The 23,844-nt window shown below is 42.6% G+C and overlaps 1 protein-coding gene across 24 annotated transcripts in view; it reads left to right on the forward strand.

The window, feature by feature from the left end:
• TJP1 (tight junction protein 1) overlaps positions 1 to 23,844 on the forward strand; it is a 344,987-nt gene that overhangs the window by 249,550 nt on the left and 71,593 nt on the right. The window lies entirely within an intron of this gene.

Here is a 23,844-nt window from a genome sequence, read left to right on the forward strand (position 1 = left end):
CTTGTGGAAAGGGCCTCTTTTCACATAGATCTTTTGTGTAGAAGACATGGCTACATACTGTGTGGTGAATGCTAGCTGGTTCTAATCAAAGGCAATATTTTCCTGTGAGTGTAATTTCTTGGGGTATGATTACACGAGATGTATAGAAACACCTATATTGGGCAGCAGCGATATAAGAAGATGCTGAAAGGCATCATCTCATAATGCACACGAGGCGGCAATGGTCAACCCTTCCTGTACTCTACCAATGACAACCACAGGGCTCTGTGGGCACCAGGAGTCGACACCGACTCGAGGGCACAACTTTACCTTTATTTCCTGCACACTGAATGTTGTCATGTCTAGTAGACAGGTGTAGGAAAAGTTTAGACTTTGGGGGGAAAGGTAAGCATTTAGTACGGAGGCATTTCAATGTAGTTTTTGCAAAAGTGGCACATTTTCTCCTCCAGAGGAAAAGAGAAGAGGCTGATTAGACAGAATCAGTGGTATCTTGGAAGCTCCTGGCTATGATCTTAGTATTTTAATGCTAACATGATGAATTACAGTTTTTACGTACTTAACTTGATTAAGGTGGCTTCAGAAAGTTAAAATGAACCCATTCCAAACTACTAGCTAATTAATTAAGCAGTTAAAGAAACAAGCCCTGGAGTATTTCCAAGCAGAAATTCCCATTTTATTGTGAAATCACAATAAAAGGCTATAGGCACAAACCACTGGACATTTCTCTTGCCCATAGCTCCCTGAAAGGGCCATGAGTTTGCTGAACTGGGTGTAGGAGCACACTGGCTTGCTCAGGTAATGCCCAACTATGGTTTGGAATTGGATGTTAATGGAGTCATTGTGTGAGTTTCACATACTTGATGTAAGAAAAGTGCCCTTAGTTTCATTCTAGTATTTTGTCACACTGACTAATGGTTGAAGAGATAAATTCCTGAGGTCTGTATCCTAGTATTCGATTAGCAAGACCTGCCATGGTTATCAGTTAATTTGTTTTACTTCAAGTCCTTTCCTTTGGGGAATGCTCTGTTTTGTGCAAAAACCTGTTATTTCTTGTATTACTGTTGTTGGAAGTTAGTTGTGTTCCAACTAACTATCATTTATAATGGAACCCCTTCATACTTCAGAGAATGTTGGGGTGTGGTTGAGAGCATACTGAGAATTTACATGGACGGGCCCCCCAAAAGAGAAGACAGTGTGCTCTAGAATGCATCCAATGGACATCTGTGGCTATGTATTGCATGGAAAGATTGACAAAGAATTTGTGCTTGCTGATCTGATTGTGTACATGCATGAAATACTATGTGCTCTCCACTGGGAAGGACAGTTGCTATCCTTGGTTTATAGTGGTGTTTAGATTTCTTCACTAATTGCTCTGAGGATGCTCTGGGCAGGCTTTATAATTGGATTACAACTTGACCTTGCATAGAAAGATGGTTTTGCTCCCAAGCCATTTTTGGAATTGACTTAGCAAGAAGAAATTATTTTGTGTTGATTTAGTTTCATTTAGATTTCATATATTAAATATTTATATCCCTCCTTTTAGTACCAACTCTTCACAAGGCGGTGAACAATAAATGAAAGAGAGCAATTCAGCAGGAGAAAAAACCTTGTAAGCCAAAACAAAGTTCTCATTAGTTACTATAACTTAAGATTTAATTTGCAAGTCACATTAGGTGAGCAGTGGGGTCCTCTTACCCACTGGGCAGACTCCTGGTGCTAGAACCTAGAAATTTTTACACTGAACAAGCATCCTGCACACAAGGAGGATGCAGCAAAACTCACTAAAAGAAGATCCACTAGTTATTTTGTTCATCATGAAGTACTGAAATGCAAACCTAGTTTCTAAAGCCAGCAGTTTTGAGGAAAGAAGTGGGCCACTGAAGAGCACCGGTGGGAGACTTTGAATCCCTGCAATGGTGAGCTGGTTTCACTTATAAAAATGACTCGTGATAGTTTAGGGTCAGCATTGTATGTCTATATATGTGCCAAACCTATTGCGTAGTCTTTTTTCACAATATTCTGCAAAGCAGGCATTACTGCTGCCGAGGTTGCTAGAAGTTATCCTTCTCGCAGGAAACCCAAGACTTTCTGAGAAACTCCAGTGTAGTGGAGGGAAGTGGTAGCAATGCAGGTCGCTCTGGACCAATTTTCATAACTGCATTTGGTCTGTTGCCTGCCTCTTTGTAACTGTTATGCTAGTGGTCTGTACAAAATCTTTTCCTCCCTCTTGAATCCAGCTTGAATACAAATGAGAGCAGGGGGAATATGACAATTTTCTAAACTTAAATGTCTTGGATACATCCTCAGAGAGAACACTACAGTGTTTCTGGCATATGCAAACTGACTTTGTACATTTGCATCAATCATCTCAAAAAGTTGTATAATGGGACCATTGCATTAAAATCTTCCCGCAGGCAAGAAACTGCAGATTTACTTCCTTACTGAACATAACTTTTTTCAGCTCAATTTATAATGTCTCAGAGCATCTGTTACCTTGTCTGTGAAATCCCAGATAGATATCATTTGGGGACTGCACTAGCTTCTTGACTTCCAGGCAATAAAACAAATGCTCTGCTTCAAATTTGAAGGCTTGTGGTGGATTTTCCCTTTCCCGTTGCACAAGCAATTTGGAAAACAGCCCTAGCCATACATTGGCACTGCAAATGTAGATGAACTCTGTTCTGTATTGTGTTTAATTTGTTAGTCTTAAATTGCTGAAAGTGAACAGCCTGAGATTGTGAAAATGGCTGTTCTCATGAAAACTGTATTCACTCTCCTAGTCTAGCTTTACTAAACTTCCAAAACTTCCTTGAAATGCCAAGAAATTCCTGGTGCTTCTTATTTAGACTAAAACATTTGGCACTCGCCACTTGATCAGAACCCTGACAACTTCCATGCTTGTATAAAACAGAATGCAGAAGATCGTTGATGAGCCAGTCATGTTGGAGTCACTAGCGCATAAGCCTGTTTGTGTCTTGCAGTTCTGTGGTGGAGCCATGCTTCATTCCAGCTGTCTGTCTGGCTTTTTCCACAGTGGTCCCTAAGTGATGAAACTTGCTCCCAAGAGAGGCTCCCCTCAGCATGACTAACAGATCATTGGGGGAAATGAACATGTTTTTCTTTTTTTCTTTTTTAGGAGACACTTTGGTTGACCTCTGTTTTAGTGTATAAACTGTTTTCTGCTAATTTTGCTTAAAGACGTGGTAGCTAGTTGTAGATTAATATTGTAAAGGTTTTTGTGTTTGCTGCTGAAATTCATTTTATTTAGTTACTTATAGCCAGTTTTGGCTCCAGGGCAACAGACGATTTGAAATTTCATAAATAAGCCACATGAGCTTATTTATGAGCTACTAATAAATTCTGTCGCCAATAGAGAGGCAGTAGATTAATAAATCATGTTGCATTCCTAGTGAGTTTGGTGGCTCAACAGCTTCGGTTATAGGTAACTTTCAGATGTTTGGGTTGGGTGTATGGTTATTTCCCCCCTAACACAGGGCTTCTCAAACATGGGTCCCCAGCCAGTTTTCCCTCTAATGTTTATCATCAGTGAGTGGAAAGAGTTTTGTTCTGGGTGGGCAGTATCAAGGCAGTGTGTGCACATAACACTCTCTCACACACTCACACTCTCACACACAAACAGACAGAGAAAGAATTAAAGTGCCGCACACAAATTTTAAAATTTTATATACATGTTGTTTAGAAAATTTTATTTAAAAATTATAAATTTATATATAGTATAAACCATTTTCAAGTGGCACTGCTTCAAATTAGAGGGATTACAAATTAAAAATTGGAGGGAGCTTTTTAGGAGCCTAAACTCTTTGGTAACAGAAGCACAGTGCAAACAGTATTTGGCAACCTTTGCAGCACTAAAAATACAAAATGATACAAGACGGGGTGAGGAATTAATGGCTATCACACAATATATGAAGGAACAGAGAGCAAAGGAGGCAAAAGGGAATTGGAGAAGAGAGAGAGAGAGAGGAGGAACACACAACTGGAAGGGAAGAGAAGAAGCTGTACCAGTCTGGCCGAGACTAACCTGGAAACATTGGGAGAAAGCCCCTGATCCCCGCCAAGTCTCGTCTTGCCGCTTCAGAGCGAAGGGGGCGGCGGGAAGAGCTCAACTCATGATGTTCTTCCTGGGAGACAGTATTCAAAACATGGCTGCATTTCCTGTGCTAAAAATTAGCATTTTTATTTTCAATCCCCTTCCTAATTATCTCTAGCATGGGATTCCGAGCCAATACTTTCAACAAGCTGTCCACCACAACGCCAAGATCTCTCTCCTGGTCAGCCACTGACAACTCAGACCCCATTGGTGTATATGTGAAGTTGAGGTTTTTTGCCCCAATATGCATCAGTTAACATGTGCTTTCATGAAACGCATTTACTACTTTGTCGCCTACTCACCCATTATGGACAGATCCTTTTGGCGTTAGTCATGATCGTTTGGATTTCATTACCCTAAATAGTTTGTCATCTGCAAATTTGGCCACTTCACTGTTTACCCCAAAGATCCAAATACATCATTAACATACATAAGAACAATTATGCTTATGAACAGGGTAAGAGTACTGGTCCCAGTACAGATCCCTGGGGGACCCCACTTCTGTTTTTGCTAGGAGCTAGGAGACCACCAATTTCACATTTGAGTTCCTTCAGAACTCTTGGGTGGATGCCATCAAGCAATTTGTTAATTTTTATTTTTTCAAGTTAGTTTAGAACATCCTCTCTCATCACCTCCATTTGGTCCAGTTCTTCAGCTGCTAAACCTGAAAAGCTCAGTTCCGGAGCAGGTATTTGTTCAGTATCCTCTGCTGTGAAGACAGATGCAGATAACTCATTCAGCTTCTCAGCAATCTTTTTATCCTCCTTAATAACCCCTCATCATCTAACCACCTCCCTGGCAAGTTTTCTCCTTCTGATATGTTTAAAGAACTTTGTGTTATTCCATTTGACATTTCTAGCTATATGCTCCACAAACACTCTTTTTGCGTCTCTTTTATCTTCTTGCATTTCTTTTGCCAAAGTTAATGTTCCCTCTCGTTCTATTCATTTGGGCAGATCTTCCATTTTCTGAAGGAAGTCTTCTTTCCTTTTATAGCTTCCCTGACTCTGCCTGTTAGCCATGCTGGTGTACTAGCCATGCTAATATGTACAACACATACTCGCTGCAAAATCCACTATAAAACACCCATTCCAAAATGAGCTTTTTCATTTTGCAGCCTTTATGTTCTTGAGAAGCAAATTGAAACTCTAGCTTCCTGTTGTCCTTAAATGTGCCTTTGGAAGAAAGGTGTCTGAGAAGACATTTGTAGATAAGGCTTGGATGCAGACTGTAGAACTGACTGTTAAGCTTCCAGATAATACTGCAGGTGTTGTAGAAGCTTCTCTCTTTACACATGTGGGGAAACCTCGGGTCCGGGTCCTTGCTTACCCAAGTAGTTTAGTGGCTGGCTGCCCTTGGGCAAATCAGAATTTTCCAGCTGAGTTCTCCTTGCCAGGCTTGGGGTTAAAATACTTTACTGAGGTGCATGGAAGAGAGGGTGGGGGTACAAAGAGAACTAAGTCTGGTGTTGCAGTAGCACCATGTGCCACCATGGGGAGGGACCATCACTTAATGGTCACTGATCTCACTCAAGTGGTGGCCAACAGGAATTCTGAGTGCATGCTTGAAGAGCATCTGTCTTATTTTGCCCCATCCCTTTCCCTGTTGCAGAAGATGTTGTAGAGTTGGGGAAGGAAGGACTCTTGCCACTTCACGGGGGTTCAGTTGCTCCTCACTAGTAGTAACTGGTTCACATGTAATATAGTTTGTTTATTGTATTTAATAGTAGTCTTTTACATTTGCAGAAGGCTTTCAGGCTGCTGAATCTCTACCAAGTGGCTCCAAAGCAGCAGTTTTAGCTGTTGATGACACTCCCGTGGGTTAAACATTCTGTCAGATTGACTGATAAACATGGAACTTGGCTAAAAGCAGTCTAAATTTAAGGATAACACTGGATTTTTTTTTTCTAAATGGGAGGATGATTGGAGTGCATCAATAAAAATGAGAAGGGCTTTTAAAGACACTGTTTTCCTCCTGACCTCTTGGACATCACTACTCCCAGTGGAAATGAACTTCAAATTCTGAACTTATTTTTACCCTGATAAATGTTCCTTTATCAGTGGAGTGGCTTATGCTACAAGAGCAAAAAGGACTCCTATTTCAGAATGCTGACTTACATAAAAGCATCCAGGGAACTTTAGGGAGACACACCATTTCCATATAATAGGTTCAAAACTGAACCAGTGAAAATCAGTGAAATGGAACCGTTCAAAATAGATGTGCAGGAAGGGAGAGAGAGCGCTAAGCCTTCTTCTAAATTTGAATCTTTGCTGTTTGCCAATGAAATCATTCAGGCTGTACTCTAGTAGTTTGTGGTTTCAGAGTCTGGGCAGTTCAGGGTATCATTAAGCCACAAGTATAACTTTCCTTATGAGTACTAAAACATTACTTACTATGTTGGTTGGAACTGCTGGGAAACTTTCAAGCCCTTTTGAGGAGAACTGAATTTGAAACGTGTCGGTAATGTTAAAAAAAGCACACTGTGAAACACTGTAGTGTACTTTAATCCCGAGGAGTATTGCAGCCTATATTATTTATGGTCTGATAAGTTTCTCGCATAATGGGAGTGTGCATTCCAAAGTGGTGATGAATGACATGCTGAGGTCTTAATCAAGAACGTACCACTTGGATTCCTAACATATTAAAAGGGATAGAGTGTGTTTCAACCAGGATGTGTGCAGAACCTTGAGGCTGGTGGTGCCATGTGACTAAGCTCTATGTTGGGTTGGGTTTACTATAAAAAGCAAGTTAGTCATGTATTACCAGTATGCCAGTTTCAGTCAAAAAGTGGGAGAGAAACTGACCAGCCGGCTCAAAACCCTTTGCCTTTTGACTTAATGGACCACATGAAGATATTCAAATATCTTTTAAGACGCTCAGAGAGATATTATGATCTTTGTGGCATCCACTGCATTTGATAAGTGTTGCGATTCTTTAACATGATTATGGCACTCAACTGTCCAAGACTACCTATAGAAGGGTGGGTTAATGTATTTGAAGGGCAGTTTTGTTTTGTTTTTAATTAGTATAGGGCATTTTTTGTGAAGAAATTGGCACTTCAGGTTTTGTAGCGCATCATGCCTTGAATCTCCACAAGAGGTGATCTATAGCACTGAAAATGATTTTTTAGACTTTTTGATGAAAAAAAATATCATTAATCAGTTAAAAGCCAGACCATGAGCTTTTAAAAAAGCGCTTCAGTTAATCTGCTGACAGTTGCATTCCTTAGAGCAGACAAGTGCCACATTGAAACCTTGTTGGGAAAATGTGATTGATCTGTTCTTAAGTATAAAGCAAGACCTCCCACACCTCCTGCTGACCAAAGTGAGCCCACCTAGCCTAGCATTCTGCTTCCCGCAGTGGCCAGTTGATGCCTCCAAGAAGCCCACAAGCAGGGCATGAAAGCAGTGAAGCAGCATTCGCTGGCATGTGGTCTCTGGACAGGGAGGTTCCATAGAGGCATCATAACGGAAACTCGTGAACTCTCCTCCATGTATCAGCTCTATCTCCTCTTTAAAGCCAGCTCACCTATTGCCACATAATGGCAATGAATTCCGTAAATTGATTATGCACTGTGAATGCATATGTTCTGTCGAACAAAAAGGAGCAAAGAACGTAGTGGAGTGAGGTGGGGCCAAGAGCATGCACTTCCACATTCGTGGTAGGTGTCGGCCACTGGCACTCTCCCAAGGGGGTCTCTCTTGCTCTGCTTTCTGGTGTCAGAAGCCTGGAATCGCTTAATGTGAGGCGCACCCTCACATAACTTCCATGATTCACGTGGCCCCATTTTATGATAGCAGTGTTTCCCCTTCTGTTGTGTTTTGTTCAAATTCTGACTTTGGAAATGCTTCTTGACTTGTTGCCCACTGAGGTGCAGGCAAGGTGAAGGACAAAACGAGGGCATGGGCAAGGTTGTTTCTCACTATGTTTGTAGCTGCATTTTTGAAGTAACAAAGCATCTTCCAGATCACATACTTTGAGGATCAGGCAATCAAAACCTCTGTCCAGTTACCTACAAACATGGCTTTCTATCAACTAATCGGTCTCATCCACATTGAGTAGTATGACACAGTGGGATAGCGAGATTGCAGAAGGTGCCAGGCCAGAAGAAAAGGAAGGAGGCAAATTGGACTCAGTTCGGCAGAAGCGGCAATTCTCTTCACTGAACAAGGGGAGAGCAACTGGCCTTATCCGGCCCCAGCACAGCCTCCCTCCAGTGGCTGTTGCTGGTTTCTAGCTTGTTTCTTTTTAAAGTTGTGAGCCCTTTGGGGACAGGGCGCCATCTTTACTTTTATTTAACTTATGTGAATCATTTTGGGAACTTTTGTGTGAAAATGGGTATATAAATATTGATCGTTGTCAATATGGCCTGGACTGGGGGATTCCTTCTGGAAACCAAGTAAGGCATTGTGAACATGAAACAAAACCAGTCCACTGAGAGTGCTGAATATAGACCCTTCTTGGCTTATCACTCTCTAGATGGGGTGGGTGTTCTCACTCTCTCCTTCAGAATTTCAGTCTAGGTGCTATGTATATATTTAAAATGGCTTCAAATGGGGGCGATACAAAGGTCATCCCCCTAGCTGTCTTCTCACAAGAACTTTGCTTGTAGAGGTGGAAGTCAGTTTACTTCTGACTGTATAAATTTTGCTTTTTCATCCTCCATGTGATGTCACACACATTGCCCATTGCTTTAATGCTTGGCATCCTCTTCTAATTACATAAGTCATCTGGCAACAAACACTGTGCCCCTTCTGGATGGCTGCTTCAGAATATCCCAGAGGAGAACTGCCCCCACACCCCATCCTGGGTTTGTTTTCTTTCTTTCTCTTTCTAAGATTTAGGATCTGAACCAGCTGCTTGTCAGGCAGAAAACCTCTTAAAGCTATTGTGGATTACTGGCACCTCTAAAAGTTATGCAGTAATTCCAAAGCACACTATAAGTAGTACAGAGAACATGGAACATGGTATAGAATTATTCACGGGATAAGCTTTAAAAGAAATAAAGTGAGAGAGGCCAAATGAATTCAAAAAGATGAATGGTGTGTTACTAACCTATCATTGTAGCTCCTGATCCTAGTGAAGTTTATAGAAAAGTTTTAAAATAAATAGTTTTAAAGTCTGTAATAAGTGGTTTGTGGAATTTGCTCTCCTTTAACATAAATACAAATTACCATGTGTATATCTTTAAGATGAGAGAAATTCTAAGAGTTCTAAGTATATCCAGAACTGTGTGCAAAGAAACTTGATGCCCAGGATGTCTGAACCTCTGGCTTTTTAGAGCCTGGAAGTGAACAACTGACCACAAAGTCCAAAATGCCCTGTGGTTTCCTTCCAAGAAGTTGAATTCAGCGTGCAATCTTTGGGTTGCATCACAAATATTTACGGCTGTGAAAAACACCACTTTTAACTGTGTTCCAAGAAATCCTTGGATTTTTATTTTTTTTTAAAGGTTCTTGGTTGAGAAGGTCAGCAGTGGTGAACAAGCTTCCTTGAAATACAGCTCATCCATCACTACACATTTTCAGTATGGAACCACAAGAGGGTGCATCTTCTGGTCCTCTTTTGTGAGGCCCAGTCAGTACCCTATTTCTGTTCTGTGCACCCAAGAACATGCAGGGGTTCCATGATGGACAAGAAGATGTGGGAAACTCTTCTCAGGAGGTAGTCTCTTAGGAACATAGGCAGGTGCCATATACCGAGCCAGACCATTGATCCATCTAGCTCAGTCTTGTCTACCCAGACTGGCAGCGGCTTCTCCGAGGTTGCAGGCAGGGGTCTCTCTCAGCCCTATCTGGAGATGCCAGAGAGGTAAATTGGAACCTTCTGTATGCAAGCATGTAGGTGCTCTTCCCAGAGCCACCCCATCACCTATGGCAGGGCTGCTCAGCTTCGGCCCTCCTGCAGATGTTGGCCTACTATTTCCATAATCTCTGATTATTGGCCACTGTGACTGGGGATTATGGGAATTGTAGTCCAAAAACAGCTGGGGAGCCTAAGTTGAGCAGGCCTGCCCTAAGGAGAATTTCTTACAGTGCTCACATGTGGTCTCCCATTCAGATGCAACCAGGATGGACCCTGCTTAGGGGACAAGTCATGCTTGCTACCAACAGACCAGCTCTCCTCCAGACTACTGGACTAAATTATCTTCCAGATTACTACTTTGAGAGCCAGACAGGGCCAGGGGTTTTTGTGATGGGAACTCTCCCTGTCTCTTCCCTGCTCCCACAGGTCCAAAAGGCTTCTGTGGGAGTGAGCAGGTTTAGCTCTTTACCCTTGAGCCAGTTCCCCAGTGCAGATGTTGCTCTGCCCGAGCTGCTGTTAGCCTTGGAGGACACATGTGGAGAGGCATCCTATGCCACTCACCAATAAGTGGCTGTGACAGTCTCATGAAAATGTGCTCAGCTCTGTCATGGGGGTGTTGATTTCACTTCTGTAAAGAGATTTCGGATTTTAGCATGTAGCTTTTCAGGCACTACAAATACCTTGGGGGGGAAAAAACCTGGTTTGCCAGTGATGGTATTACAACAGGAAAATAAATCTGCCTCTCACACAAGAACAAAGCATCTTTGTGAGCCCTTAAACAACCCAAGATATAAAAACAGTTTTTCTCTGCTAATTTCACACAGTGTACAAAGATGCCCATTGAATGAGCATTTTCTGTTGATTAGGTGTCAATATCTGAGCTTTGCAGAGAAGTTGTTGGGCAATATTGGAAGGTCATGCAGCAGTGGTCTTGGCTCAGATGTGTCTCTTAGGTCTTCCCTAAGTTAGTGTCCTAAAAAACTTGTTGTTGATTTGATGCCAGTATGCTGCATCAAGTCTGCTGGTGCAATACGCTGGAAACCACCCTTTCCCCTGTTGGCATTCTACCTTCATAGCTGGTTTTATTGGCCAAACCAATAAATGAAAATAAAATGCCGGCAAGGGAGGGGGTGCTTCCCAGTCTTTTGCATGGAGTGTTGCATGTATGACTGTCTGCCTGAGGAGCAGAAGTTGTGGGTGTGCATTTGGTGCAAAGAGCTCTTGGCTCTCAGGGAACAAGTGGGTCCCTTCGAAGCCAAGGTAGCTGACCTGGAGAACCTCAGGGAGGCAGAGAGGTATGTGGATGAGACCATCAGGGATGTGATAGAGGCATGCCACTCCCAGGCTGACAGCTCTTCTGTTGTCGTGGAGGTCTCAGGTAAGGTGGACATCAATCTGAGGGCGAGGGGAATTCTTGCTTAGAAGAAATCCCTTTCTTGGGATGTTCATATTCTCTTGCACAGAGGATACTCCTTGCCTGGGCAGCCCCTCTCTGCTCCCCCGCTGAGGAAGGGGAGGTGAAAAAATCTTAAGGCACTCCCCCGCCCAGGACCAGCCCACAAGCCCTTGCTTTCCTTGTCCCCTTTCCTGCACCCGAGCACAGCAGCATCAGCCTCAAGGAAGAGGTAGGCGGGCCAGCAGGGAAGAGCCATTGGGGGTGATCCAGAAGCTGGGCTGACCGGGGGTTGGAGGGAGGACTGAGCTCCAGGGCAGAGTGACGGCGTGCTCGGCTTCACTTCTTGCCCACTCTTGGCTTTGTGTTGAGAGCCTGGAGTCCTGGGTTAGTGGCCACCGTGGCTGGTTCTTGCTGGAAGGCTTCTGCTCTATCTCTGGCTGGCCCTGCTTTTGAGCTGAGGTTGGGGGCTTCCTAGTAGTGGGTGATTTGATTGTTAGGGGCATAGAAAGACTGGTTTTTGACCCATGTGTAGATGACTTGCCTGCCTGGTGCAAAGGTTGCGGACATCACGCAGCGTCTAGATAGGCTGTTAGGCAGTGCTGGGGAGAAGCCAGCTGTTGTGGTACACATCGGCACCAACGGTGCTGGGAAATGAAGTCCGGAGGTCCTGGAAGACAGGCCGATTTGAGGAGTATCTATCATAGAAGAGATGGTGGTGCTGGGAGGAGGGATTTAGATTTGTTAGGCACTGGCATACGTTTTGGGGCAAGCAAAGCCTATATAAAAGGGATGGGCTCCACTTGAACCAAGATGGAACCAGATGGGGGGGGGGGGATAAAAGAAGCACCCAAACAGAAAAGCAAAAAAGGAGACAAAGTCTCACAGTGCTGTGGAAACTTTTATTAGCCCATCGTGTTTCAGCCGAAGCCTTGTTCAGGGGCAAAACTTGTAGTATTTCCAAGAGACCTTTTTACAAATGAATTTTTGCCGCCTTACATCAAGCTTATGAAATGCAGTCAGAAGGTCCTGGAAGCCAAATTTAGGCTCCTAGGTAGTATATTGAAGTCCAGGATCTCCAGGGTAGCATTCTCTGAAGTGCTACCTGTTCCATGCGCAGGGACAGCAAGACAGGCGGAGGTGAGGGGTCTCAGTGTGTGGTTGAGACAGTGGTGCTGGCAGGAGGGGGTTTGTTAGGCACCAGGATACATTTTGGGGCAAGCGAAGCCTGTCCAAAAGGGATAGACTTCACTTGAACCACAATGGAACCAGACTGCTGGCGCTTAAAATCAAAAAGGCCATAGAGCAGCTTTTAAAATGATGCCTGGAGAATTGCTGACAGGATCTAAGTATTATCTGATTTGGCAAGCAAAATCCCCTAAGGTGTGAGGATGCAAATGTTTCAGATTAACCAGAAGGGGACAGAGTAGAACCAGGAGTTGAGCAGACAAACACATGACAGCAGGTTAAAAAGGTCAATTGACAGTAAGGGAGATAGCGCACTCCAACACCAGGTAAGAGACTTGGCATATTGGTGTTTATATACCAATGCCAGAAGCCTCCAAGCCAAGGTGGGTGAGCTGGAGTGCTTGGTTGCTAACGAAAACATAGATATAGTGGTCATAAAGGAAACCTGGTGGAACAGTGAGAACCAGTGGGACACTGTTATTCCTGGGTACAAACTCTACAGAAAGGACAGGGAGGGGCGGATTGGAGGTGGAGTAGCACTGTATATTAAAGAAGGGATAGAATCCAACAACTAGAAAACCTAGGAGGACCGGAATCCTCCACAAAGTCAGGGTGTATAACCAAGAAGGAGAAAAGGTATCACCAAGTTCAGGAGGAAGCCAGTGTAATTAACTAGTAGAGTCAGGGAATCTAAAAGCAAAGACAACTTTCTTCAGAAAATGGAAGTCCTGCCCACATGAAGAGAACAGAAAGCAAGATAAACTTTGGAAAAGTTAATGCAAGAGAGAATAAGGGGTGCAAAAAAAGAGTTTGAAGAGCATATAGCTAGAAGTGTCCAGGGAAATAACAAAAACTTCTTTAAATATATCGGAAACAGAAAACTTGTCAGGGAAGCGATTGGACCCTTGGATGATGAGGGCATGAAAGGGATTGTTGTGGATAAGGAGATTGCAGAGAAGCTGAATGAGTTCTTTGCATTTTTCTTCATGGCAGAGGATGCTGACCATACACCTGCTCCGGAACTGAGCTTCTCAGGCTTGGAGGCTAAAAAACTTGGCCAGTTGGAGGTGACAAGAAAGGATATCCTAAACTGTTTTGAAAAGCTAAAAATTAACAAATTGCCAGGGCCAGATGGCATCCACCCAAGAGTTCTAAAGGAACTCAAATTTGAAATTTCTGACCTCCTAGCAAAAATATGTAACTTGTCCCTGCAATCTGGCTCTATACCAGAAGACTGGAAAGTAATTAATGTAACTCCGGTCCTCAAAAACAGATCCAGGAAATTAGAGGCTGGTTATCTTAACTTCTGTGTTAGGTAAGTTATGGAAAACATACTAAAGACAAAATTGTTATACATATGGAAAAACGGACCTCATTGAAGAACCACCAGTATGGCTTCTGCAAGGGCAAGTCTTGGCTCACTAAACTTTTGGAGTTCTTTGAGAGTGTCAACAGGCATGTGGATAAAAGTGATCTGGTTGACATAGAATACTTGGACTTTCAAAATGTTTAACAGAGTCCCCACCAAAGGCTATTGAGTAAACTTAGCAGTCGTGGGATAAGGGGACAGGTTCATGTGTGGTTTGGTAACTGGTTGAAGGACTGGAAACGGGGTAGGAATAAATGGACAGTTTTCACAATGGAGGGAAGTAAGAAGTGGGGTCTCCTAGGGATCTTTACTGGGACCAGTGTTGTTTAACTTGTTCAGAAATGATCTAGAAGTTGGGGTCAGCAGCAAAGTGACCAAATTTGCAGATGACACTAAACTATTTAGTGTAGTGAAATCCAGTACAGATTGTGAAAAGCTCCAAAACGATCACTACATACTGGGTTGAGTGGGTGACAAAATGGCAGATGTGGTTCAGTGTAAGCAAATGTAAAGTGATGCATATTGGGGCAAAAAAACCCCAGCTTCACCTGTACACTGATGGGGTCTGAGCTGTCAGTGACTGACCAGGTGAGATATCTTGGAATCATAGTGGACAGCTCGTTGAAAGTGTTGATTCAATGCGCAGCAGCTGTGAAAAAGGCAAATTCCATGCTAGGAATCATGAGGAAGTGGTTTGAAAATTAAAATGCTAATATTATAATGCCCTTATACTAATCTATGGTGTGGCGACATTTGGAGTACTGCTTACAGTTCTGGGTCACTATCTTAAGAAGAACATTGTAATAACTGGAAAGGGGGCTTTTTAGTTTGGAGAAAAGATGACTAAGGGGAGACATGATAGAGGTGTATAAAATTATGCATGGAGTAGAGAGGGAGGACAGAGATAAATTGTTCTCCCTCTCTCACAACACTAGAACCAGGGGTCATTCCATGAAACTGAAGGCTGGGAAATTTTGGACTGACAAAAGTACTTTTTCACACAGCGTGTAGTTAATCTATGGAATTCTCTGCCACGGGATGTGGTGATGGCCATTAGCTTGGATAGCTTTAAAAGGGGCTTAGACAAAGTCATGGAGGAGAGGTCTGTTAATGGCTACTAGTCTGGTGGCTATAAACCACCTCCAGCCTCAGAGGCAAGATGCCTCTAAATACCAGTTGCAAGGGAGAAAAAGAAGGAGGAAGGGCATGCTCTCACCTCTTGCCTGTGGGTTCCCCAGAGGCATCTGGTGGGCCACAGTGTGGAACAGGATGCTGGACTGGATGGGCCTTGGGTCTGATCCAACAGGGCTGTTCTTATGTTCAAAGTAAGTTGGTGTGGGTAGAGTGCAGGGTAGATTTATATGATTTGAATTTGGAAAATTCAGGCTCAGATTACCAAGGTGCCAAGCATAGAGATCTCTCTTCTTGAGTAAAAACGGAATTCATAAGCAAGCTAGTCTATGCTACGAGTAATCAGATCTAATATGCTTCTAATGCTGGAATTCTTTGCTGCTGGATTGAATGCAGTTTGACATCCCCTGCAATACTGAACTTGGGTGGTCTTTTGCCTATTGGTTATTCATCAGAATGGGGCCACTCCCCAAATGGGGACTATCCAAGTACACTTAGTTTTTTAAAAAAATTCTCATATTTTTCACGGGAGCATGAAATTGCCCATCAAGGACTTGTGCTCAATGACTCCCAAAATTTATGAAATAGGGGAGGGCCTTGTCTTGCTTCAGCCCCCATCAGCCTTTAGTATCATCCTAGAAGAGAGACTCGGGTCGGGGCATATTGTCTCCATGCTATGTGGGAAAATTTGAGGAAGGGAAGGGGAAAGGGACACCTTTTTCCTCCCTCACTATATCCACACCAGAAACATCTCACTTGTGACTATCGAGGAGTAAAGCATTCAGATTCCAGGCTAGTCTTAAACGCATTAGAACTATATACCGCAGTGGGGGAAGGTATCAGGCGGGTGGAACCCCACTTCTTTCTCTCCTGAAACCTTTCCCCACCCCCCATGAACAGCAATGCAAGGATCCCGTCTGGCTGAAGCACTGAATAGGAGCGTTCCTGTTGGAGACTGGAGACTCTTGTTGCTGACCTCCAGTTATTCAGTCGTATTGGCCAAAAGGAATTCCATTACCCTAAGTGTGTATTTAGATACAGTTTGTGGGGGGAAATGTTGTGAGGCAGAAATACGTGAGGTGCCTGGACATCTGCTTGCGAAGTGTTTGGCCTTTAACTATCTTACTACAGTAGACGGAGCCAATTTTGGAAGGGCGGCATAGAAATCAAATAAATAAATAAATAAATACAGTGTGAATATAGGAGATAACCAGTGCATAAAAATGAGAACTCTGGGCATCAGGATTCGTTGACTTTAATTCAGCGTTGTGTTGGTGTGTGGTTGTCAAGGCCATTCCCCCCTTTGGTCAGAGGTTGGCTAGATCTCAGCCTCTGTATACTGGCAGGTGGCTGAATTACGTGCTGCATTAGGAAAACACTGATATTATCCTCCTTGAGCAACACAAAGAAGCTATTTTTGCCACATATTAGCTGACCCATCCCTTGCTTGCTAACAACACTACTATTCACGATGATGCGTGCTAGTGGATACACTTAGAGCAGGCAAGATATTTTCCTGCTACTATTTAGCAAGAATATTGATCAGGAATTATTGGATCATCCAGTATTCATATCAATGATTGTTCTTATAAGGCATCTTAAAAACAAGGCACTGTACAGACATTCAGAGCAGCAGGCCCTGTGGTGTAGTGGTTAGAGTGCTGGACTAGGACCGGGGAGACCTGAGTTCAAATCCCCATTCAGCCATGCGACTTGCTGGGTGCCTCTGGGCCAGTCCCTTCTCTCTCAGCCTAGCCTACTTCACAGGGTTGTTGTGAGGAGAAACTCAAGTATGTAGTACTCCGCTCTGGGCTCCTTGGAGGAAGAGCAGGATATAAAATGTAAAAATAAATAAAATAAATAAGTTTAAGAACTCTGCCCACCCAATACCTCTGTCATAGGAAGATGAGAAGCTCGGTGCTGTCTCCACTGACTGGTAGCAGCTCTCCAAGGTTTCAGGCAGGAAGCGCGTGTAGCACCTTGATGACCTGAAGGAATTGACTTTTTAAAAAGCTCCCTTGCATGGTAATTATTTCCATGTGTAACCAGGCAAAGAGTTATGTGCAGACTTGCCATAAAAACCTTTTTGCATTCTTGATCACTTCTCAGATTTTTCTTCCTGTTCATCCCACTATCCCACCTCCCCCCACCCCCTTTGCCTTAAAGAAGAAGAAAAATGTCCTGCTTGGCATTCTAACTGCTGCCTTCTTCTGAGTTATTTCTAATTTGGAGCAAAGTTTCTCTAGTTGCCCAGCATATGATAACTGGAATGGTGGAAATGGTCCTGCTCTGCAACCTGGAATAAAGGAAAGGGTGTCTTTGGGGGACACGGAAATCCACCGCAAACCTTGTCTTTTGAAGCGGAGGAATCGAACACTTAAAGAGGGGTGTGCCCAGTTCAAGGGCCTTCTGTTCCTATGCCTTGCTGAGCCCTCGGTTTTGTTCTGTAAGCTGAAGCAGAGCAGTCAAATTCTCAAGTTCAGTTTTCAGCATGGGGGTTCCATGCTTGCCAGCACGCTAATATTGTCATTGCAGATGCTGCAGTGATAGATCAGATGTGGGCTAAAGGTCTCTCTTTTATGGTGCCTCGTCGTGGAGATGTCTGTGCTGAGCTAGTTCCCATAGCACAGCTGTAGACCACGTGCTTTGAATGTATGAAGTCCAAGGTTCAACCCCCAGTACTGTTAGCTGGAAGAATCTCTGATAGTAGGGTTGGGAAAGACCCTTGCCTGTGAGAAAGACAGAGACTTTACACAGACTATCCGCCAACCAGTGAAGGACATTTTGACACCATTGTCAAGTACTTATAGGTTGTCCAGTGTTCAGTCCAGTTTTTAAGTGTATAGCAGGATAAGTTTCTGTGATGTGTTAACTGCATTAATTATAGAGCAATAGTATTTGCCTGTCTATCAGTCCAGACATGACCAGTCTCCCTCTCTCCAGAATGTTTTACACCGAAATATGGGATATATCTGATAATAATGAACACGTGTTAAAAGTCCAAATCGGTAAAGAAATAAACTCATCCTTGCTGTAGCTCGAAACTTAGTGACTTCAGATCACATGACAGCTGGGGTCAGTAGCTGGGACTTGACACAGAAGTAGCAGCCTTGCAAATGCTTAACATCATTCAGCTTACTTGACACATGCAGGAAAATACAAACAAAAGGCATTTCCATACATTCACATTCCTGGATATACAGGTTGTCTAAGAATAGAATGGAGTTTAATTCCCACCTATTTGCAGACCTCCTATCAAAGTTAAGAGAATGAGTTCTTTTCAGTCCATTAGCTGCTTCTCCATATCCCTCCCAATATTTATATACTACTTAACAAATATTTATTACTACTTATTTACCACCGTATTCATTCTCTAAGTTGTTTTCTTAGGAAAAGGTATACAGAAATGATTCTCTTTTTCCAAAGGGCTGCCAGTCTGTTTTTAGAGAGGGAGAGAACATGAAGGAGACACCAGCAGCTGGCACCGGGAAGATGGACGTGGGCTGAATAGAGGCAGTTTCTCTTGCCCTGCTAAATCTTAGAGAGCCTGGGGGCAAGGAATATCCTGCCTTGCTCTTTTCCACTTCAACTCTCCTCCACTCCCACTGTGTGCCTCCCTTTCTCTCGCCCTGCATTCCTTACCCTTGCAAGAGTAAGCATGACACTACCTTTCAGGCTAGCTTTGTCCTAGCTGAGTTAATCATTGGTCAAAATGGGATTTGGCTTTCCTCTTGCAAAATACATTATTCCCCAGGTGTTCCTTTTCTCTTCTCCATAAGAAGCAAAGGTGCAGGATAGCCTGACTTCCACTACGCCCAGTAGACCAGCAGATGCTGGGACCCTCTGCCTCTTCCCAGCAAGTTCATGGGGTGGTGCAAGATAAATCATGGCTCTATCTGTGGGCCACAGGCCTGACTGATGACTGGGCGTTGCGGTCCTTCCTTCTAGACAGAACCCGGTGATTCCTGCCAGCTGTTTTCTAGAAGATGGCTGCAAAAGACTGGTTATGTGGGGGTTCTTTATGGGACTATTGGAGGATGCTCTGTTTTTTAGTCCCCACCCACTCCCCTTTAAATAAATAAATAAATAAATAAGTGTGTGTGTGTGTGTGTGTGTATATATATATATATATATAGATAGATAGATAGATAGATAGATAGATAGATAGATATATAGATATATAGATATATAGATATATAGATATATAAAAATCAAACTGTCCTGTGTTTTGGAGGGGGGAGTGATATAAGTATTTAAAAGCAGGCAGATTAGAGGGGCTGTTACAGCAACTGGCTCCCATTATTTTTATTCGAATAACTAAATATTTATTTCCCTCCATTTGACCACAAGGTGGCTAACAACATTTTAAAAAATGGATAGTAGTAAAAGAACCAGAAACACTGCTCTTCGGGGCTCTAATTAAAAAATAAATCTGTTAATGAATTGAAGGTTCTTGGTGAAGGCAGAGTTTGACAATAAGACTGTTGTCATTTTCCCCCAAGAGCCTTGTAGAATTAAGATGCTCCCTGGCAGGTAACAAATGTGCTGTTCTGAGCTTGGCATATGCTCTGTAAGGTCAAAGACAGAATTGTAGACACTGTGCATGTTAAGCAAGATGCAAATTAGGTATTGCATAACTTGCACAAATAAAATTTGCATGTTATGTCTTTCCAAATGAAAGTTCCATAATTACTGTTTGAATGATGACCTGGTATCAGTTTTGCTGCAATGGTTGGCACACGTTCTTGCCATCTTACTAGATATTAGATGCTTTAAAGTGCTTGAAAATCACAGTAGAAAAAGATGCACAACTAATAATTTATTGTTACAAACAGGGTGGATTTGATTTAAATCAAACTGATTTAAATCACGATTTAAATCACGATTTAAATCACTAGCAGGGTGGATAAAAATAAAAAAATCCAATTTAAATCAAAAAAATCCGATTTAAATAAAAAATCTGATTTTTTTGATTTAAATCTGATTTTTTTATTTAAATCTGATTTTTTTTTATTTTTATCCACCCTGCTAGTGATTTAAATCGTGATTTAAATCAATTTGATTTAAATCAAATCCACCCTGGTTACAAATTGTTATAATTTATTGTTCTGCACAGAGGGGCTGTGCAGAAGGGCTTGGTCCAACAAGGAAAGACTGGACCATGGGCTTGAGAAAGTACAGGCCACGAGAAACGGGAGGGAAGAGCCGGGCCAGGCGTGGAGCAATGCAGAGAAGAGCACAAGGTCAGAGACTGGAGTCTGAAAGGAAAAGGGATCCTGGCAGAGAGGGAGAGCTGCGTGTGGCCAGGAGCTGCAGAGGTGAAGAAGGCTGAAATGGGCATCCTGAATGCTGTAGTATTTATTCAGTAGGCACTGCAACTGAATTGTAACCTTTTCGTCCAATTGGTGTTTTTCTTAGCATGTAAACCAATACTACAGTACTTCCGTTTGATGTGTGCCATGTAGAAGCAGCAAGGTTTTAAAAACCCCAGTTGCTTTTGGGGACAGGGAGAGGGAGAAGACTGGCACTAAGAGCACTCTTTTCAGCAATACTGCTTTTGACCCACATAACCTAAAAAGAGACCACTAAGCCTGCTGACCGGGCCTGGGATTCTTTTCCTTATGCTTTCTTGCTTGTCCATTTTGTTGCTCAGAAAGTTCCTGAAGAGGAAGGAAAGAAACCTGTCGCTTGTGCACAAGGCAAGCATCTTAGTAGTTGATGTTGCTGCCTGCAACAGTATTCCAGATGAACAGTGTAACACCTGAGCACAATCTGTACATGCTGGAGACTGGAGACCAGTGGTCAAAAACATGACTTCATGTTGAAGTCCTTATGTAACTTAAATGGGCAGTTTCTCTACAATCTGATAAGAATATAATGTGGGTTAGTTTGTGTTTGAACGGTTTTAATAATGCACTTACAGTCTTCTTGTGCTGACTAACGTGATGGCAGTTCTTGTAAGCAGCAGCAGCTAAGAGGAAGTTATTGGCAAAACAACAGAAGTTATTGGCAGAACAGCATTTCTGGAGAGAGCTGGAATAATACACGTTAACTTTTTTTGGTAGTAAGCTGAAGTGGATTAGTATTTAGGTTGTGGCTTGTTTTCGCCAAAGCTGAAGTCTATGAACTGGCAGAATGAGGGCATCCAAAGGTGGGGCGGAAGCAATTCTTCAGGAGAAGCTAGAAACGGATGCATTTTTTTGAAAGGCCTTTCAGTACAGAAATGTTTTGGTACTCTATCTTCAATGCCTGCTAAGATTCTCGTAGATGTGTATCACATCCAAAATGTTTGTGGTGGCATGCAGGGTTTCCCAGTTTTCTTGCAACCCTACATTGAAAGTGACTAATGCAAGCAGGGTGGATACAGAAATTGAAGATGACTTTAAAAATAATAAAAAAAATGATTTTTATTTAAATTGTGTTTTTTAAGTAAATATAATTCTAAATTTTAGATTCTCATGTAAAAAATAGGTGAAGTGTGCTGTCAAATCGGTGTCGACTCCTGGCACCCACAGAGCCCTGTAGTTGTCTTTAGTAGAATACAGGAGGGGTTTACCATTGCCTCCTCCCACGCAGTATGAGATGGTGCCTTTCAGCATCTTCCTATATCGCTGCTGTAGGTACCAGCATGGATTTGAACCGGCAACCTTATGCTTGCTAGGCAAGTCATTTCCCGCTGCGCCATTAGGTGGCTTCATGTAAAAAATAACATGGTTAGAATTAAATCTCATCACAAACGTGCTATACCAACATTTAGGGTCTCCTAAAAATGAATTAATGACTCTTTCTCAAATTGAGTTACCTACCAATCGAACATGGGCATTCATGTCAGTTTCAGCTCATGAAAATAGCCACATTTGACAAATGGCCACTATGCCACGTTTGATCTTGTTTGTAGAGTGTGGGATGGAAGGAACACTTTCAGAAGGAACATTTATTTGATAGATTACAGAATATCTATCAAATGAGCTCAATTGCTCTTGCAAAGGGAAAATGTGTTGCAGGTACTGCTGTACACTATCTTTTTACAAAGTGCTAATTCTATACTTGGAGGCCTTGTGCTTCCTGTCTTAGAACCTCCTGCATCTTTTTGGAGATAATTTGGTGTTGGAAAGTCTTTATAAACACCTAGATTTAATGTGAATTTTGCTGTGTCGGTGTGTAGCAGTGACCAGTAAGGTCTGACGTAAGGAACTAACAGTGTTGAGTCAGGGTGCAAGTTCTCCTTCTGCCTGGTTATTCAGTGTGAATCTGTAGTTCCTTTCTTTGCTTTATTACAGCTTTGTGACTTGATTGTTCAACCGCTTCTCTTCCTTTCAAAATGTCCTCTTTTTTTGCTGCTTTATGCAGGATACTGGGCGGAAAACCCAGGACACTTCTCATGAATGACAGAACTTGTAGCAACGTAGCTTGAGGCTATGGGTTGCTTGCTTCCATATGTTTCTGTGTCTCTTAGCCCATTTGCCGTAGGACCTGTTCCTCCTGAGGTTTTTACTCTTCTGGCAGACTTGGCATAGCTGACAAGTTTGTATTTTATACAGCCATCCTCCCCACGCCCTTAAAATGTGCTCCCATCAATATGCTTTAATCTTGTTGTTTGACATGGAAACCTGTTCTCGACTGCTGTGCTAGTGTTCATGAGAGAGAAGATTAGCATACGCTGAACTGCCGAGTCAGTTAAACGTGACCTTCCGGCATAGTGCAGTCGCGCACACGCCATAATCCATAGCTAGCGTAAACTGTAGGCCCAATAACCTTTCCCGCACAAAGCACCGAGGTATGTTTGTAGTCCATGGAAAGAAACGAGGCGTTTAAAATTGCAAGCAGCTGTATCTGGGAGGCAGGTGTACAACCCGGTTGCTAATAAGTGCAGTCGAGAGAATCCATTCAGTAATAAACATTTGTATCCTCATTACGCTTGGAAGTTACATGCAGCTTGTTCTCATGTTGTTTGCCATCTCCCAGGATTTTATTATGACTTGCGTTTAGTTGTGTCCATAGTTGAATGTTAGAGAACAAAAAGCTAGATTGCAAGCAAATGAACTGAACCAAAAAGAGCTTTGTGTCCCCCACCCTGCTGCTTTTTCCTGTGAGGAAAAAAAGCTCAAAGGGGCTTTCTTAAAACAGTCGCCCTAATACCATCAGTGCTTAAATTCTTATTGAAATAATCCAAGAGAATGTGGATGGTGCCTGTTGATCTCTTTGGATGCTCCAAGTAGGATACACAGATTTCATTAGAAGCATTTAATTGACACAGTTTTCATTTCATGTGGGTTGCAGTGGTCACATTTCAGTTAGTATTCTGAAAGCATTCTTCAAACACAACTAGAACGCTGGCAGAATGCATACCATAGTGTGCCTGTTTAACCATGTAAAAGAAGTCATAACAGTAAGTAAGGGGGAAATATGGGACATATTAAAAATGAATGAGAGATAAGAAACTAAGGAATAGAAGAGCTTTGTTACTTATTCCTAGAATCCAGTTATCATATACTTAACAGTGATGGCTTAATACTGACTGATGATATCTGTTACTTAAAAATTGTGTGTCTGTGTGTAATAAGTACCTATTAAAAATTGAAACTCTGGCGGAGTGAGAAAAATATCAGTATCCTTTTAGTCATGTGGAAAACTGGACTGGTAGGAAAAGGTGAATATAGTTGGCAACTGTCCAGCTAGTCCCAGTTCGAAAACACAGGAAGTTCCACTGAGCAACTTCCTGCCTTAATTTAAAAGCCAAACAAACGGCATAACCTGTTTGTCTCATTGGTGTTGTTTGCAAAATGATTTTTGTCCTTGTATTACAGTTTAAAAGTTAGGGGGCTTTGCTGCTGGTAACTAACTGAT

This window comes from Hemicordylus capensis, chromosome 10 (genome assembly GCF_027244095.1).
Source record: "Hemicordylus capensis ecotype Gifberg chromosome 10, rHemCap1.1.pri, whole genome shotgun sequence".
In the NCBI taxonomy this organism is placed as follows: Eukaryota; Metazoa; Chordata; class Lepidosauria; order Squamata; family Cordylidae; genus Hemicordylus; species Hemicordylus capensis.